The sequence below is a fragment of the Heterodontus francisci genome, chromosome 16 (assembly GCF_036365525.1).
Source record: "Heterodontus francisci isolate sHetFra1 chromosome 16, sHetFra1.hap1, whole genome shotgun sequence".
NCBI classification, from domain to species: Eukaryota; Metazoa; Chordata; class Chondrichthyes; order Heterodontiformes; family Heterodontidae; genus Heterodontus; species Heterodontus francisci.
The window spans coordinates 32,860,591-32,878,283 of record NC_090386.1 but is presented as its reverse complement, the minus strand read 5'-3'; positions in this window follow the sequence as shown (position 1 = coordinate 32,878,283).

Below are 17,693 nucleotides of genomic sequence, written 5' to 3'. Positions count from 1 at the left end.
ATTAAATTCTGATACTCACACAGGTTTGCCAAGAAGTGAGAAACTCAGATCATGATTTTTGTAGATTTGTTTTCAGATAAAGCAAGGCAATTTCTAATAGTTGTGCCTCGACTCATTTAATCACCCAAGATGAAACGGAATCGCGATGAATCAGTTTGCTGCTATCAATGCAGGACCATTGTGTAATGGTATCATAATATACTTCTTTGGCAGCATCTCCTAAGCCCATAACCTCTGTCGCCGAGAAGGACAAGGGCAGCAAGAGCATGGGAAAATTATCAGCCCCATGTTTCCATCCAGGTTACCCACCAGCCTGACATTTATCACTGTTCTATCATCGTCGCGGGGTCAGAATCCTGGAACTCCCTACCCAACAGCACTGTGGGTGTACCGACAGTTCAAGAAGGAAGCTCATCTCCACCTTTGCAAGAGCAATTTAGGGCAGCAAATGTTGGCCTTGCCAGCGGCACCCACATCCCAAGAATGGGTAAGATAAACTATGGCCGGAATTTTACGCCCCCCCACAAAAGAGCGGGCTGGTGGTGGGGGCTGGTGTAAAATGGAGTGGAAGGCTGGGGGGCCTTTCCTGGCCCGCTCCCGCCTCCACTGCAAATTTATGAGGGGTGACGGCAACGAGAAAGGTCTGCCTGCCCCAGGCCAATCAAGGCCTTTAAGTGGCCAATTAAGTGCCACTTATGGGCCTCCACCTGCCTCCACAGGTATTTTACCCTTGGCTGGCGAGTGGCTGAGACCTCAGAAAGCCTGCCTGATGAAACTAGGCGGCCTTCTGGTGGGCCGGGTGGGGGGGGGGGGCCCTCCTCATTTGGCACCCTGTGCCCCACGGAGGGCTGTCCCCGAAGCTCCAGCCGCCCCCAACGCACAACATGCCCCTTGCCCCACTAACCAACCCCCCTTACCTCACCGGGGCCTGACTGATTGTCCCTGGCAAGGCCCTAAAAAATTACTTTTTTTTACAGGGCCATCTGTCATCTTCCTCCTGAAGCTGGGTGTAGTCCCAGCAATGGCCATCGCTCCTGGTGGCGCTGCTGGGATGAAGAGCTGCCAGCCCGTTGATTGGCTGGCAGTGCCATTAGGCAGGACGTCCTCCCTTAATGAGGTGGAAGTCCCGCACAAGACCAATTAAGGGCCTGGGGAGTGTAAAATCCGGTCTGGCTCCCTAGGCCTGGAACGGGCGTGGGCAGATTCACCACCAACTTTTCAGCCAAATGAAAAATTCCAGCCTATATATTTGTTACTAAGTTTTATGGAGGTAGATTTACAGCCACAGTCGTGGAAACAGCAAGGTCCTGATTTCCACATAGCTGGCAGTGGTAAAAAGGAAACAAAGGCTAACTGCTTCTCAATAGCAATGCTATCCTCTCTCATAACACTTATGTTAAGAGGTGATTTTAACCACTCACCCGATGGGAAACTGATGCCAGCACAGCGACCACCCATTTTAAACACTGCACAATTTTATTTTTCAATGTAGCCGATAAAAGGCGGGCTGAGTGTAAAACAGTTGGCTGATCTGAATGTGTCAGCGTACCATCAGGCAATCAGCTTAAAATAATGCCCCCAGTGCCCTCCCCTGCACAATCTCAGGCATCACACTTCAGTGTCATACCTACGTCTAAGCTAAATCTTTGTATCAACATGTATCTGGCTGAAATTTCATATTGATTATACAAATCAAACAGGAACAGCTATGCAGCACTCCATCAATACTTAGCAACTGGAAATGAAAACTACCAGTCATTTAAAAAAGACCCTATCGCTGTCAGAAACAGTTAATGATAGCAAGAAGTGCAAGGACAGAATTCACTCCAAATATAATGATTTAAAATATTATTGAACAGATAAGGAGAATAAGAGCAGAGGACTATCGAAGCAATAGTGGTCACAACAAAATAAAGTTTAAGATAAAGATTGAGATGGCCATAAGGAAGACTAAGACCAAAGTAACAGATCGGCAAATAACTAATTTTGAGCAAATCAGAATGGAACCAAGGAAGATAATCTAGAAAAAAAAATGACAAGCAAAAACATGGGCCAGTGGTAGGAAATAGTTAGAAATGGTTTTCAATAGAGTTTAGATGAAATATATTCCATTAAAAAAACAAGAACAAGCTAACCAATATGAAACGCCTTGGATGAATAAAGAGAGAAAGGGTAAATTTGAAAGCAGTGAAAAAAGCAGACAATAAAGACAATGAGAAAAGGGAATACAAAGAGGTGAGGAAAGATGTAAAAAAAAATTAGGAAGACAAAGAGGAATTACAGCAATAAATTATTAAAGAATATAAAAGGAAACAGTAAAGCAGCCTACAGACACATAAATAACAAAAGGAACATTAAGATAAGGATAGGGCCATTAAGGGATCCAAAAGATAAACTCATTGGTAATAACTGTGAAGTGGAAGAAATGTTGAATGATTACTTTGTTTCAGCATTTATTACCAACAACAACTATATTTATATGGTGCCTTTAACATAATAAAACGACCCAAGGCGCTTTACAGGAGCATTATATAACAATGTATGACACTGAGCTGCAAAGGGAGATTTGGCAGGAATGTTAGGCACTGCGAGATATTGGTCAGAATTTTAGGCATTGCCACCACCGTGCCCCCCTCCCCACCCCTGGGAGCATGCCAGGAGGCAGGGGCATAATATCGCCTACCTGCCCCCTCTACTATTTTACCAGTGGCAGGGGAGGTGGCAAAAGTCCTGCCCGCCCCAGGCCAATTGAAGCCCTTATATGGCCAATTAATTGCCACGAGGGCCTCCTCCCACTGCCACTGGTATCTTACCAGCAGTGGACAGCACTTCAGAATCTGTGGAGGCTGCCCAGTCATACTAGGTGGCCTCCTTGCAGGCTGGAGGGGGAGCCTTCCTGATCGGGGAGCCTGTGCCCCACAGAAGCCACCCCAGCAGCACGGGCCTCCCCCACTCAAACAACCCCCCTAGCCTGTTCCCCAACTCCCATCCCCAACACTGGGGCCCAGCCAATTGCACCCGCAAGTCCTGAACCCCACATACCTTCCTGAAGGACGACGTCCATCATCCTCATCTGGCTGGGTGCAGTCTCAGCAGTTGCCACCGCTCCCAGTGGCATTGCTGGAACGGAAGCGGTGCCAGCCCTCTGATTGGCTGGCAGCTTTTGGAGGCAGGACTTCCTGCCTCAGCAGGGTGGAAGTTCTGACTGAGGCCAATTAAGGGCCTGGGCTATGGAAAATTGCAGCATAGCATTCAGGCGCGACTTTTTAGGCAGTGGGCGGGGCCACCGCCTTAACATAAAATTCCGGCCATTAGGTCAGATGGGCAAAAGCTTGGTCAAAGAGGTAGGTCTTAAAGAGTGCCTTAAAGGAGGAAAGTGAGGTGCAGAGGGGAGAGGTGTAGGGAAGGTATTCCAAAGCTTAGGCCTTAGCCATCCAGGTATCAGTCGAGTGAAACCTCTGAACTGTATCTAATGCATTTATATCATTTCTTAAATAAAGAGACCAAAACTGTACACAGTACTCCAGATGTGGTCTCACCAATACCCTATACAACTGTAGCAAAGCATCAGACCACCTAACGAACAGAAGGGCACCCAACAAGGAAAGAATCCCAGCCAAACTGCTCAAGTACGGAAAGTCCCTTCTATTGCCACACCTTTATTACCTTCTCCTTCTCTGCTGGGAAGTAGGCTGTGTTCTACAGGATATGTGTGACGCCAAAATCATCATACTATACATAAACAAAGGTGACAGAGGGGATTGCAACAACCACAAGGGCATCTCACTCCTTAGCATCGTGGGGAAGGCCTCTGTTGGAGACATGATTAAAAGACTCCATTTACTTGCAGACTGTGTGCACCCAGAAGCACAGTGCAGTTTCCATGCTGACAGATCTACTGTAAACTTTATCTTCTCCATACATCAGCTACAAGAGAAGTGTCGGGAACAGAGTATACCCCTTTACCTTACTTTTGTAGATTTCACTAAGACATTCGACACTGTCAGCAGAGCAGGTCTCTACATGATTTTGGGAAAAATTGGCTGTCCACTGAAGGTCCTCAGTCTCATCCGCTCCTTCCATGGCAACATGCACTTCACTGTATAATTTGATGGCTCCACTTCTGACAGTTTCGGAGTGAAGAATGGAGTGAAACGGGGTTGTGTCCTAGCCCCCACTGTTTGGCATTTTCTTCTCGATGCTCCTGACCTTTGCCTTCCCTGCAGATATGGAAGGAGCCTACTTGCACAATAGGTCAAGCGGCAAGCTCTAGAATCTATCAGGACTGAAGTGAAGACAAAAACACACCACGTCCTGATCAGAGAACTCCTCTAGTGATGCTGTGGTATTCGCTCACATGGAAACTCAGCTACAAAGATTCATGGACTCTCACATGCCTGTAACTTGTTCTCCTAAGTGTCACCAGAACTATTATTGCATATATATATATATATATATGCATATTATTTTTCATGGGATGAGGGCATCGCTGGCTGAGCCAGCATTTATTGCCCATTCCTAATTGCCCTTGAGAAAGTGGTGGTGAGCTGCCTTCTTGAACTGCTGCAGTCCATGTGGGGTAGGTACACCCACAGTACTGTTAGGAAAGGAGTTCCAAGATTTTGACCCATCGACAGTGAGGGAATGACAATATAGTTCCAAGTCAGGATGGTGTGTGGCTTGGAGGGGATCTTGCAGGTGGTGGTGTTCCCATGCATCTACTGCCCTTGTCTTTCTAGGTGATACAGGTCACAGGTTTGGAAGGTGCTGTCTAAGGGGCCTTGGTTGCTGCAGTGCATCTTGTAGCTGGTACACACTGCTACCACTGTGTCAGTGCTGGAGGGAGTGAAAGTTTGTGGATAGGGTGCCAATCAAGCGGGCTGCTTTGTCCTGGATGGTGTCGAGCATCTTGAGTGTTATTGGAGCTGCGTCCATCTAGGTAAGTGGACAGTATTCCATCACACTCCTGACTTGTGCCTTGTAGATGGTGGACAGGCTTTGGGAAGACAAGAGGTGGGTTACTTGCCACAGGATTCCTAGCTTCTGACCTACTCTTGTAGCCACGGTATTTATATGGCTACTCCAGTTCAGTTTATGGTCAATGGTAACCCCTAAGATTTTGATAGTGGGAAATTCAGTGATCGTAATGCCATTGAATGCCAAGGGGAGATGGTTAAATTCTCTCTTGTTTGAGATGGTCATTGCCTGGCACTTGTATGGCGGGAATGTTACTTGCCACTTATCAGCCCAAGCCTGGATATTGTCCAGGTCCTGCTACATTTCTACACGGACTGCTTCAGTATTGAGGATATATAAACTCAGTAGAAAAAGGTATAACCGGAGTACTGGCAGACAACAAATATTGTTCCAATATTTAAAAAGAGTGATAGAAGAAATCCAGGGAACTCTAGACCAGTTAGCTTAACAGCAGTAGTGGAACTGATATTGTAATTTTTATTCAAAGAAATAATAGAAAAACATCCAGAAATTGAAAATATAATGAAGAATAGTGAGCATGGATTCCCAAAAGGAAGGTCATGCTTGACCAACCTTATTGAATTATTTGAAGAAGTAACATAATGTGTAGACATGTTTTTTGCGCTGAATGTAATATATTTAGATTCTAAGAAGGCTTTCGTTAAGGTACTGCATGTTCTTAATGTAATTCTATTACTTAAAGCAAGAATGAGTGCCTGTGATCTTCGTAATATCAAACAAGAACCCACAAATCCTAATGAAGCAAGCAACCTTGAAAGGAAAACTAAGTAACACTTGCAAAGCCATGAATTCAATTAAAGAAAACTTGAAAAAGACTGACAAGGAAGTGAGATGAATCGCATGCACTGAAAATGTTGGAAATACTGAGCAGGTCAGGTAGTATCTGTGGAGACAGAAGAGTTAATAGGCTGAATTTTCCAATCTCCGTGAAGACCGTGTTGGTTGTAGCAGGGGTGGGGGGGAGCGGAGGGTGGTGTAAGGTGGGTTTTATATAATTTAAGAGTGATGTCCCTTTAAGATCTTAATATGCTAATGAGTGACTGTAACATCTAGAGGCAGGTTCCGTAAATAGTTAGCTCTGTACTATACATAATAGTTAGCTGTAATAAACTTGTTTTGAGATCTTCAACCAGCTGGACTGAAAGCACTTCATTTATGTTGCATCAGAAAATTTAAAAAGAACTCATTATATGGTGGTAGCTGTGATGTGAAGACAAAATCTAAGATTATGGACCACAGGGGAAACAACTTTAAAAACTACCGTCCTACAGCTAAAAGAGAGAAAGTTAAAAAAGTACAGGTCCAAATAGGGAAGAAGGAAAACACTTACCTCAAGCTGTAGAGGACAGAGCGCTGAATGACAGGCTGCAAATCAATCACTGCGATCGAATGAGTCATTGTCCCGACCGTCTAGGAACCTCAGTTGAAAAAAAGCTTTGAGGTGCATGCAAAGTTGCTTTTGTTTAACGGCTCAGTAAAATAAAAGGGAAAACCCAATCCCTATCTCAGGCTGATTGATTGTTTTAAAAGGCCATCCCAGGCTGATCAAGTAGGCACTATTACAGGAGGCGTCCGACAGAAAAAAGCACGGGAATCCTCCATTCATGCAGCTCACAACTGAAGCTTAAAAAAAAAATCATCAACCCACTCATGCATGAAGACTTTTCGTTCACTCAGCCAAAGTTTGAAAAAAAACTCATAAAACCAAGTATTAAGAATTGCATATCGAATTGCTGTATAAACAAACTCTGGCAGAGAAAAAAGAGCACTTGAAATGCCTATTCCACAACTGTGTAAACAGACAGACTAGACTGCTGGATGCCAGATAAATAGACAAGCATTGCTAAACACCCGCTCCTGCCAATCAAAGCAGCTAAGAGAGTTTTTTTTTAAAGGGAAAGCAGTACAAGGTCACAGAACGAAGTCATAAAGCAAGTTTTAAGCAAAAAAACAGCAGAAAGATGGATAACAAATTTCCCAGCATGAACTGGAAGGCCAGAGATATCCTATCCAAGTTTCAACTTTCAAACAAAGAATGCAGTTATGCTTCACAGATCAAATATTTGTAGAACCAGAAAAGCAGGCTGTGAAAATATTAATATCAGTTGGAAATAAGGGATTACATAGAATCAATACCCCAGGCTTATCCGAAGAGGACCAGAAAGATCCCGCAAAGATATGGAAAGTGCTCGAAGATCAGCTCAGATCGAGAGTGAATTTTATAATTCACCTCCTGCAATTGATCTCCTACAGGCAACAGCCACAGGAATCAATAAACCAGTCCATCAGTAGATGGCGTAGCAAGAGCAACGAATGCAATTTTTCAAAAGCTGAGCTGTCAGACCGAATAATGGAGCTGGTGATTGCTTCAACACCTTTTGAAGTGTTTCGGAAGGACCTCGTGGGAAAAAGAAAGGTCACAGCGTTGATGTACTGCTAGAAGATGGCAGGAAATGTGAAGGCATTGTAGCTGGACAACAGCACCTGCAAGCAATAGGTGCTGCCAACAGTATTGGCACCATGACCCAGTCAAAAAGAGCAAGCAAGCTGTGTGCTAAGTGTGGTTGGTCCCACTCACCACGAAGTTGTCCTGCATGTCGAGATCTGTGCAAGGCGTGCGGTGTAAAAGGACACTGAGCCCGTATATGCAAAAATTCTGGCTCCAAAGACGCAGGCAGAAGTTATGGTAGAACACATGCAAATAGAAAACAGGGCAAGAGCAGCAAGGAAAGAGCCAGAGACCTGCATAAACGCAAGCCAATACACAAAGTCACCAGTGAAACAGACCTGAGACAAGACTCAGAGAGAAGTAATTCTCAGTCAGAAGATCAACAGGCATTCCACATTGTGAACCTTACACATCACATTGATGTAGTCAAACAACTGGAAGCTTTTGCCACTATTTTCATCATGTGCCCAAAGAAAGCTGGCAAACATACATTCAGGGTCAAGACTGACACCGGCGCTAGTGCAAATATCCTACCAGTCCAAATCCTCAAAGATTGGGCGGCACAGTGGCGCAGTGGTTAGCACCGCAGCCTCACAGCTCCAGGGACCCGGGTTCAATTCTGGGTACTGCCTGTGCGGATTTTGCAAGTTCTCCCTGTGTCTGCGTGGGTTTCCTCCGGGTGCTCCGGTTTCCTCCCATGTGCCAAAGACTTGCAGGTTGATTGGTAACTTGGCCATTATAAATTGCCTCTGGTATAGGTAGGTGGTAGGGAAATATAGGGACAGATGGGGATGTGGTAGGGATATAGGATTAGTATAAATGGGTGGTTGCTGGTCGGCACAGACTCGGTGGGCCGAAGGGCCTGTTTCAGTGCTGTATCTCTAAATAAATATGTACCGGAGTCATTGGAAATCAATGATACAACAGGCAACTGCCAAGTTATCTGTATACAATGGGTCACCCATCCCTTGCAGTGGCACATTAACAATGAAATGCAGATACAGCGGGTCAGCATGGAAACCACCAATGTTCTACCTAGTAGGCACGAGTGGACCTGCAGTGGCAGGACTATCAGTGTGTAAGGACCTCAATATCATAATTATCCATGGAAGTATTGCCAAGGGGAAATCTCTAAGGACTGGAACCTGCTCGAAGAATCTGGCCAGCATCAAATGGTGCAGTCTGGAAACCCAGGAACAACACAGCTATGCCGTGCCTTCATTTCTGCTCTCTAGAGAACCGCCAGCACCACAAGGGGCCAGAACGGACAGGCACCTCCTTGAGACCAAGTACTCCTCCCCCAACAATTCCTCAACCTTGATCCCCTAGCCTTCAGACGCAGAGAATGAGGAGAGGCGAAGGACTCACAATGTCCTGAAGAAGCAAAGGAGGAATGAGTTGAAGCATTGTCTGTTGGCTTTTTGAGATGAGGTGCCGGAACTTTCCAAGAATGACAAGGCCACAAAGGTGGCCATCTTGAGAAACGCAACAGAGTATATCAGCAGGATGAAGGCAGAGCAACAGAAACTGAATGCAGAGAGGGAGAAACTTCAGAAAGAACAGCAACAGATGAGACGCAAACTCCCCGAGCAAGAGTTGTCAAACCACTGAGACAATATATGGACCTTTGAGCCTATATATTTGTAAATTTCACAATCACTATCCATGTGCACATAAGTTTGATGTTATCTAATTTTATGTATTTTTACTTTTAGCATACGAATCTTATCTTTGGAAAGAAGCGGGCTGTTGTATGATTGTCTTTAAGAGTGATGTCCCTTTAAGATCTTAAGGGATGTCCCTTTAAGATCTCATCTGCTGATGAGCTAACTACCAGGATGCAGTCATCTGACTCGGAGCCAGAGTCACTCTGCTATTGTAACACCTGGAGGCAGGTTCTGTAAATAGTTAGCTCTGTACTGTATAATAGTTTAGCTGTAATAAACCTGTATTGAGATCTTCAACCAACTGGACTCCACGCATCACATTTATGTTGCATCAGATAACATAAAATAACTCATTACATTGGGGGGGGGCGGGAAAATAGGGGGGATCCACATCGGGACAGCTCCCTGATGGACGTGGGCCTCCTGGGTACTGCCCTCGGGTGGGCTAAGACCAGAGTCGGCTGCCCACTCCACAGAGCCAGGCAGCTAATTAGGACAATTAAAGGGCCATTTTGCAACGGTGCTGGTATTTTCCTGCTGTCAGAGTGGCCTCCCACCACGTGCAGAGGCCACCAGCTCATTGGAGGCTGTCTCCTGTCAGCAGGCCAGGGGACCATTTGGGCCGGAGGCTTCATGCCACAATAACATGGCCATGGGATTCAAAGATCACAAACGCATCTGTCACTACCCCTGTGGAGGGGTTTCCCCTCCACCCCAAAGGCCCTACCAAATTCAGGCCTCTTTATTTGCTGACTTTGCAGGCAACTGAGGGCACCTCCTGCCTCCTCAGTAGCTCCCACCTCTCCTGGTGGGACTGCTGGCCTGACATCACTGCGGGGCCTCTGATTGGACATCCCACTTCCCTGGTCCGCCTGCCATCCTTAATCCTGAATCACGGAGATGGCTTCTCAAGTGGCCACCTCCAGGAAGATTGCAGCGGACCTTCCACCACAGCCACTTCTGGGCTCCCCACCCAGAATTGAGGCTGGCGACAGGATCGCGAACCATTCAGGAAAAACCAGCCCATAATAATGACCTGTTGTCACTACTTTCTTGTGGATCATATGCAGCTGAGTTGTGCTGAATCTCATTGTTGAAACTGTGATAATTAGAACCTCATAGGTTTCGATTTTAACTTTTGTGTGAGCTGATTAGTCTTCCTCATCCGGAATTATTTTGTGATCTTGTGAAACTTACAATGGTTCATGCAGGACCTGACCAGTCACAGGGGGTTTTATAATTTAAAAAGCTTGGCATTGGATTTCAATGCCCTGAACTAGCAAAAGAACCAAAATCAACCAGCGTCCCAATTCCTTATCAATGTGCAGTGAGTCCTGCCAGCAAGTGTGGTCATGAGTGGGGGTTGTGGGTAAGGATAGGATCAGATTTGGTAGTGATGCTGCCTGATGTTCAAGTCTATATTTTCTGATTGGTGTGATTTTAATGTCAATCTGAAACCCATTTACTTTAAAACAACACTGATCGGAAAATCTTGACTTCCTTGTCAAAGCTCATGTGAACTTCCAGTTGGGTGAAGTTACAGAGGGCTGTCGGCATATCCCAGTGCGAGAAGTGAAAGATTGTACTTTATTTAATAAGTTCTGAGTGATGAGGGGCATTGTAGTCTCTTTCCATAATGTGTATCTAAGAATGTTCAGCAAAATAAGAACAACAGAAAAAGAGTTAACTGAAAGAGATGAATTCCTGTAAGTGGTGTCTCGACACCTACATAAGTGGGGAGGGGGATGGTGGTGGGGGGGTGGGGGGTGGTGTTCCAAATAGCAAGTTTTACATTTGGGAGTGGTAGATAAAAAGAAGACAGTGCTGAGGCTGCAGCTCCAATGCCGAGGCACCCTCGAGGACTGGTGTGCGTGTCTAGGGAAACCACAACAGTGGATTAGGGGAATGGTGGGGGATGGGGGGTGTGGTCATTGTCATGGCAAATAATTGTTTCTGAAATGTTTGGTAAAGGAGTAAAAATGCAGTAAAATTAAAGCAAAATACTACAGATTCTAGAAGTGCAAAATAAAAACAGAAAATGCTGGAAATACTCAGTAGCATCTGTGCAGAAGCAAAACAGAGTTATTGGGCTGAATTTTTCAGCAGAGACTGGACTGGAGTCCCACCGCTGGGCCAAAAGCAGGAGCCGAGCCTCCATTGATAGGTGGCCGTCTCTGGGTTGGCATTTTGCCGCTGGCGGCTAATTAACAGGTTAATGTCGAGGTGGCTGTCCAGTTGAGGATGCCAGCCTTCCCCCAAAGCTGCTGGCCCAATCAGCCGAGGTTGTAGCTTCAGGATGAGAACACCTCAATGCTAAGGCCCCCTTGAAGACTGTTAAGCCTGCCTGAGGAAGCTGGGCCAGGCAGGCAGGCCTCGGCGATACAGGTGAGGGGATGGGGGGGATCATGGTGTACTGGCAGCCAGTTAGGCGTCGGGTGGCCATTGTTACCAGAGGGTCCCTCCTTGAACCATGGAGTGCCCATCAAAGAGGGGCTCCTCCACCCTGCCGCCTGGGAACCCACTGTGAGGTGGTCTCCCCATACAGCGGCAGGCCTACCTGACACAGGCAAAATGGTGTGGAGGCGGGAAGTGGTTCTTAATTGTGCCCTTAAGTGGCTCAATTGGCCTCCCATTGGGCGGCCATGCCACTGAGGTGCCCACTGCTAGCAACATGCCATGGCAGCGGGAAGATGTCGGGCTCCCTCCCAATGTCTTCTCCCACCATATGGCCAGCCCTCCCACCTCCCAGACCATTGCCAACAAGCTGGGCTAATTCAGCCCAATGTTTCAGTTATAATGAAAGGTTATCGACCTTAAAGGTTAACTCTGTTTCGTATTCCTCAGATGCTGCCTGTCTGCTGAGTATTTCCAGCATTTCTGTTTTTATTTCAGTAAAAATGCAGGCTTGTTTAATGTTAGCTATTGTTTGGGGTTTTACTTCTTGTTGTAAAAACCCAGCCTTTAGCCCAATGGAATATTTTGTTTGTTCAATAACTGTGGGAAAAAAACTTGGAAACACAGGAACAGGAGTTGGCCATTTCACCCCTCAAGCTTGTTCACCATTCTTTTTTTAAATTCATTTATGGGATGTGGGCATTGCTAGCTATGACAGCATTTATTGCCCATCGCTAATTTCCCTTGAGAAGGTGGTGATGAGCTGCCTTCTTGAACCACTGCAGACCATGTGAGGTAGTTACACTCACAGTGCTGTGAGGAAGGGAGTTCCAGGATTTTGACCCAGCAACAGTGAAGGAACGGCGATATAGTTCCAAGTCAGGATGGTGTGTGACTTGGAGGGGAACTTGCAGGTGCTGCTGTTCCCATGCATTTGCTGCCCTTGCCCTTCTAGTTGGTAGAGGTCGCAGGTTTGGAAGGTGCTGTCTAAGGAGCCTTGGTGCATTGCTGCAGTGCATCTTGTAGATGGTACACACTGCTGCCACTGTGTATTGGTTGTGGAGAGAGTGGATGTTTGTGGATGGGGTGTCAATCAAGCGGGCTGCTTTGTCCTGGATAGTGTCGAGCATCTTGAATGTTGTTGGAGCTGCACCCATCCAGGCAAGTAGAGAGCATTCCATCACACTCTTGACTTGCGCCTTGTAGATAGTGGACAGGCTTTGGGGAGGCAGGAGATGAGTTACTCGCCGCAGGATTCCTAGCCTCTGACCTGCTCTTGTAGTCACAGTATTTATATGGCTACTCCAGTTCAGTTTCTGGTCAATGGTAGCCCCTCGGATGTTGATAGTGGGGGATTCAGCGATGGTAATGCCATTGAATGTCAAGGGGAGATGGTTAGATTCTCTCTTGTTGGAGATGGTCATTGCCTGGCACTTGTGTGGCACGTATGTTACTTGCCACTTATCAGCCTGAGCTTGGATATTGTCCAGGTCTTGCTGCATTTCTACACGGACTGCTTCAGTATCTGAGGAGTCACAAATGGTGCTGAACATTGTGCAATCATCAGCGAACATCCCCACTTCTGACCTCATGATTGAAGGAATGTCGTTAATGAAGTAACTGAAGATGGTTAGGGCTAGGACACTACCCTGAGAAACTCCTGCAGTGATGTCCTGGAGCTCAGATGATCAGAACAACCAGAACCATCTTCCTTTGCATTAGGTAGGACTCCAACCAGCAGAGGGTTTTCCCCCTGATTCCCATTGACTCCAGTTTTGCTAGGGCTCCGTGATGCCATACTCAGTCAAATGCTGCCTTGATGTCAAGGGCAGTCACTCTCACCTCACCTCTTGAGTTCAACTCTTTTGTCCATGTTTGAACCAAGGCTGTAATGAGCTCAGGAGCTGAGTGGCCCTGGCAGAACCCAAACTGAGCATCACTGAGCAGGTTATTGCTAAGCAAGTGCCACTTGACGGCACTGTTGATGACACCTTCCATCACTTTACTGATGATTGAGAGTAGACTGATGGGGCGGTAATTGGCCGGGTTGGACTTTTCCTGCTTTTTGAGTACAGGACATACCTGGGCAATTTTCCACATTGCCGGGTAGATGCCAGTGTTGTAGCTGTACTGGAACATCTTGGCTAGGGGCTCATGGCTGATCTATGGCCTAACTCCATAGACCTGGTGAATTGAAATCATTCTCTGCAAAGCTGAATAAATTGTACTGATTTTGTTCAGAACATTGTATTTTGTATCACTAACTGTAAAGGAAACATTGAAGAAATTGTAAGGTAGATTAGATAATCTGTGATGTTTGCTTTGCTGAGAAAACGTCTACTCAGTAATTGTCACTCAGCCAGCGAATACAAAGTGCTTTTAACCTCATGTCACTGACTCTTACCAGTAAATAATACAGATAGAGGGAGATTGTAGAGGTAGGAAATATAATAAAATGAATGCAGAAATACACAGTATTCATTAGAATCAGCTAAATTCGTCATGGAAAGTCAAATGCTAATCGCCATGTCACCTGCATCGGGACAGTGCCATCAGGAGAATAAGGGAGAAAAGAGGAAAAGTGGGAAAAAAGAGGTGGAGAATAAGTGTGTGAGAGATGTATGAAATAATGTACCTGATGGAGAGCACCATCATGAAGTCACCAAATAGAAGGATATGACAGAGCAGCATGCTAAATTGTCATTATTTTGTTACAGACACTATGGTATGTACCCATATCCAGATAAATGAACAATTACCATGTGGATCACAGGTCTGGTCAATGCCACTCTGTAACTGGACAGAATTTCAATGTCATGAGTTGACCTTCCTTTTCTCCTCAATGGCCCAGTGAATAAACATATTGAACTGCGTAGCATCATGTTATACAGACTAGAATGTTCCAGGCTCAACCCCCAGTCTGCGTCGAGCTAACTGATCTCAGCTGGATCATTAGTGGGGACGGACAATACAATTGGCTTCAGTATCCTTTGAATGGGGGACATCCATCAGGGCTTCCTTCTCCTTCCATCTAGTGACCCCCGCTGGAAAAGGAGCATGTGTGAATGTTGGGCTTGGACAGGATGAGGCTTGGCTCTGGTACTCCTTTATTGGAACAGGCTACCAACACAGTCATAAACAAGGAGAATGTTTACTCCAACAACTCTGCTAAAGGCTTGTTGGACTCTTGAACTATACCTCTTTCAAGAAAGAAAGACATATTTATATCAGGTCTTTCATGACGTTAGGACATCCCAAAGCACTTTACAGCCAGTGAAGTACTTTTGAAGAGCAGTCACTTTGTAATGTAGGAAATGTGACAGCCAATTTGTGCACAGCAAAGTTCCACAAAGACCAATGTAATAATATGGTTCAGGGTTAACTTTTGCACAGGACATTAGGGAGAACTCCGCTGCTCTTCTGAGACAGGAGATTAAGGATGTTTAGTAGAACCTTTGTGATAATATGGACAACGTTGGGCAGGATGTGGGTAACCCTTGACAGGTTCTTTCACGTGAAGTTTGGCTGTATGTAGCGAATATATAAGAACATAAGTAGGTGCAGGAATAGGTCATAATGCCTGTCAAACCTGCTCTGCTGTTCAATAAGATCATGGCTGAGTTTCTCTGCCAAATCCATTTCCCTATCAGTACAGTTGTACTCCACCACATACAGCTCCTGTGACATCATCTCAAAAGACAGCCTCACCCTATAAACTCTCTGAGATGGTTAAATGTTCCTCCTGCATGAGCCTCTGGACCTGGTGCGTGATTCTTAGAGTCATAGAGTTATACAGCACAGAAACGGGCCCTTCAGCCTGTCATGTCTGTGCCGGCCATCAAGCACCTACCTATTCTAATCCCATTTTCCAGCACTTGGCCCGTAGCCTTGTTTGCTATGGCGTTTCAAGTGCTCATCTAAATACTTCTTAAATGTTGTGATGGTTCCTTCCTCTACCACCCCTTCAGGCAGTGCATTCCAGATTCCAATCACCCTCTGGGTGAAAAATGTCTTCCTCAAATCCCCTCGAAACCTCCTGCCCCTTACCTTAAATCTATGCCCCCTGGTTTTTGACCCCACCACTAAGGGAAAAAGTTTCTTCCTATCTAATCCATCTATGCTCCTCATAATTTTGTATATCTCCATCATGTCCCCCCTCAGCCTTCTCTGCTCTAAGGAAAACAACCCTAGCCTTTCCAGTCTCTCTTCATAGCTGAAAATCTCCAGCCCAGGCAATATCTTGGTGAATCTCCTCTGCACCCTCTCCAGTGCAATCACATCCTTCCTATAGTGTGGTGACCAGAACTGTACACAGTACTCCAGCTGTGACCTAACTAGTGTTTTATAAAGCTCCATCACAACTTCCCTGCTCTTACATTCTATGCCTTGGCTCATAAAGGCAAGTATCCAATATGCCTTCCTAACCACCTTATCTACATGTGCTGCTGCCTTCAGTGATCTATAGACAAGTACACCTCTGGCCTTCTGTACTTCCTAGGGTCCTGCCATCAACTTGCTGTTAGTCCCCCCAAAATGCATCACCTCACACTTCTCAGGATTAAATTCCATTTGTCACTGCTCCACCCATCTTACCAGCCCATCTATATCGTCCTGTAATCTAAGGCTTTCCTCCTCACTATTTACGACACCGCCAATTTTCGTGTCATCTGCGAACTTACTGATGATCATACCTCCTATATTCACATCTAAATCATTAATGTACACTACAAACAGCAAGGGTCCCAGCACCGATCCCTGCGGTACACCACTAGTCACAGGCTTCCACTCGCAGAAACAACCTTCGACCATTACCCACTGCCTCCTGCCACTAAGCCAATTTTGGATCCAATTTGCCAAATTGCCCTGGATCCCATGGGCTCTTACCTTCTTAACCAATCTCCCATGCAGGACTTTATCAAAAGCCTTACTGAAGTCCATGTAGACTACATCAACTGCTTTACCCTCATCTACACATCTCGTCACCTCTTTGAAAAATTCAGTCAAGTTAGTTGGACACGATATCCCCCTGACAAAGCCCTGCTGACTATCATGATTAATCTATGCCTCTCCAAGTGGAGATTAATCCTGTCCCTCAGAGTTTTTTCCAATAGTTTCCCAACCACTGATGTTAGACTCACAGGCCTGTAATTACCTGGTTTATCCTTGCTACCCTTCTTGAATGACGATACCACATTCGCTGTCCCCCAGTCCTCTGGTACCTCTCCTGTGGCCAGAGAGGATGTGAAAATTTGTGTCAGAATCCCTGCTTCTCCTCACTTGCCTCACATAACAGCCTGTGATACATTTCATCTGGGCCTGGGGATTTATGCACTTTTAAGCCCGCTAAAACCACTAATATTTCATCCCTTTCAATACTAATATGTTCAAGTACATCATAATCCCCCTCCCTGATCTCTACACCTACATCGTCCTTCTCCATAGTGAACACAGATGAAAAGTAATCATTTAAAACCTCACCTATATCCTACGGCTCCACACACAGATTTAGTGAATGGTCAACAATCTGAATTATTAACATTTCCTCTCTCCACACATGATGCCAGATCTGTTGAGTATTTTCAGCATTTTCTGTTTTCATTTCAGATTTCCAGCATCTGCAGTATTTTATTTTTGTCTTTGTTGTTCCCAGTGTCAACCCTGCATGCTGTACAATAAAAGCATTCGCAGTGGGATGCCTAGTGTGAAAGGCATTTTTTTCCCCTCGGTTTTGTCTCACAGGCCTCTTTAAATACTTGCAGGGCTGTGATGCCTCATAAATGTAAAACAAATCTGACAGATATTTCTAGAAAAAAAATCCCTCACAGCTAAAAAGCTCCCTTTGTCTGTATTCAGGCTTAATTAAATATGCACGGACCTTAGATGGCACCAAGGCAAGCTCCTTACATCACTTCAGACAAGCCTTAACTTTCTGTGGTAAGTTTAGTTTGTAGTTTCTGTGCAAATACAGCAACTTCATGCCATTCAATGCATTTTAATGGTGAGGCAGACAACGAAAAGCCATTTTTGTGAAGCTAATGGCTGAGTGGTACAACATGGGCGGCAAATTTTGGATATCTGCGTTTAGCCTTTCTCCTGCCCTTGCCTGAAGCTGCTGTACCACATAAATAACAGCAAGTGCCATTAGCCGCACTGTTAGTTTGACAGCAAATGTTGGACCATTGCCT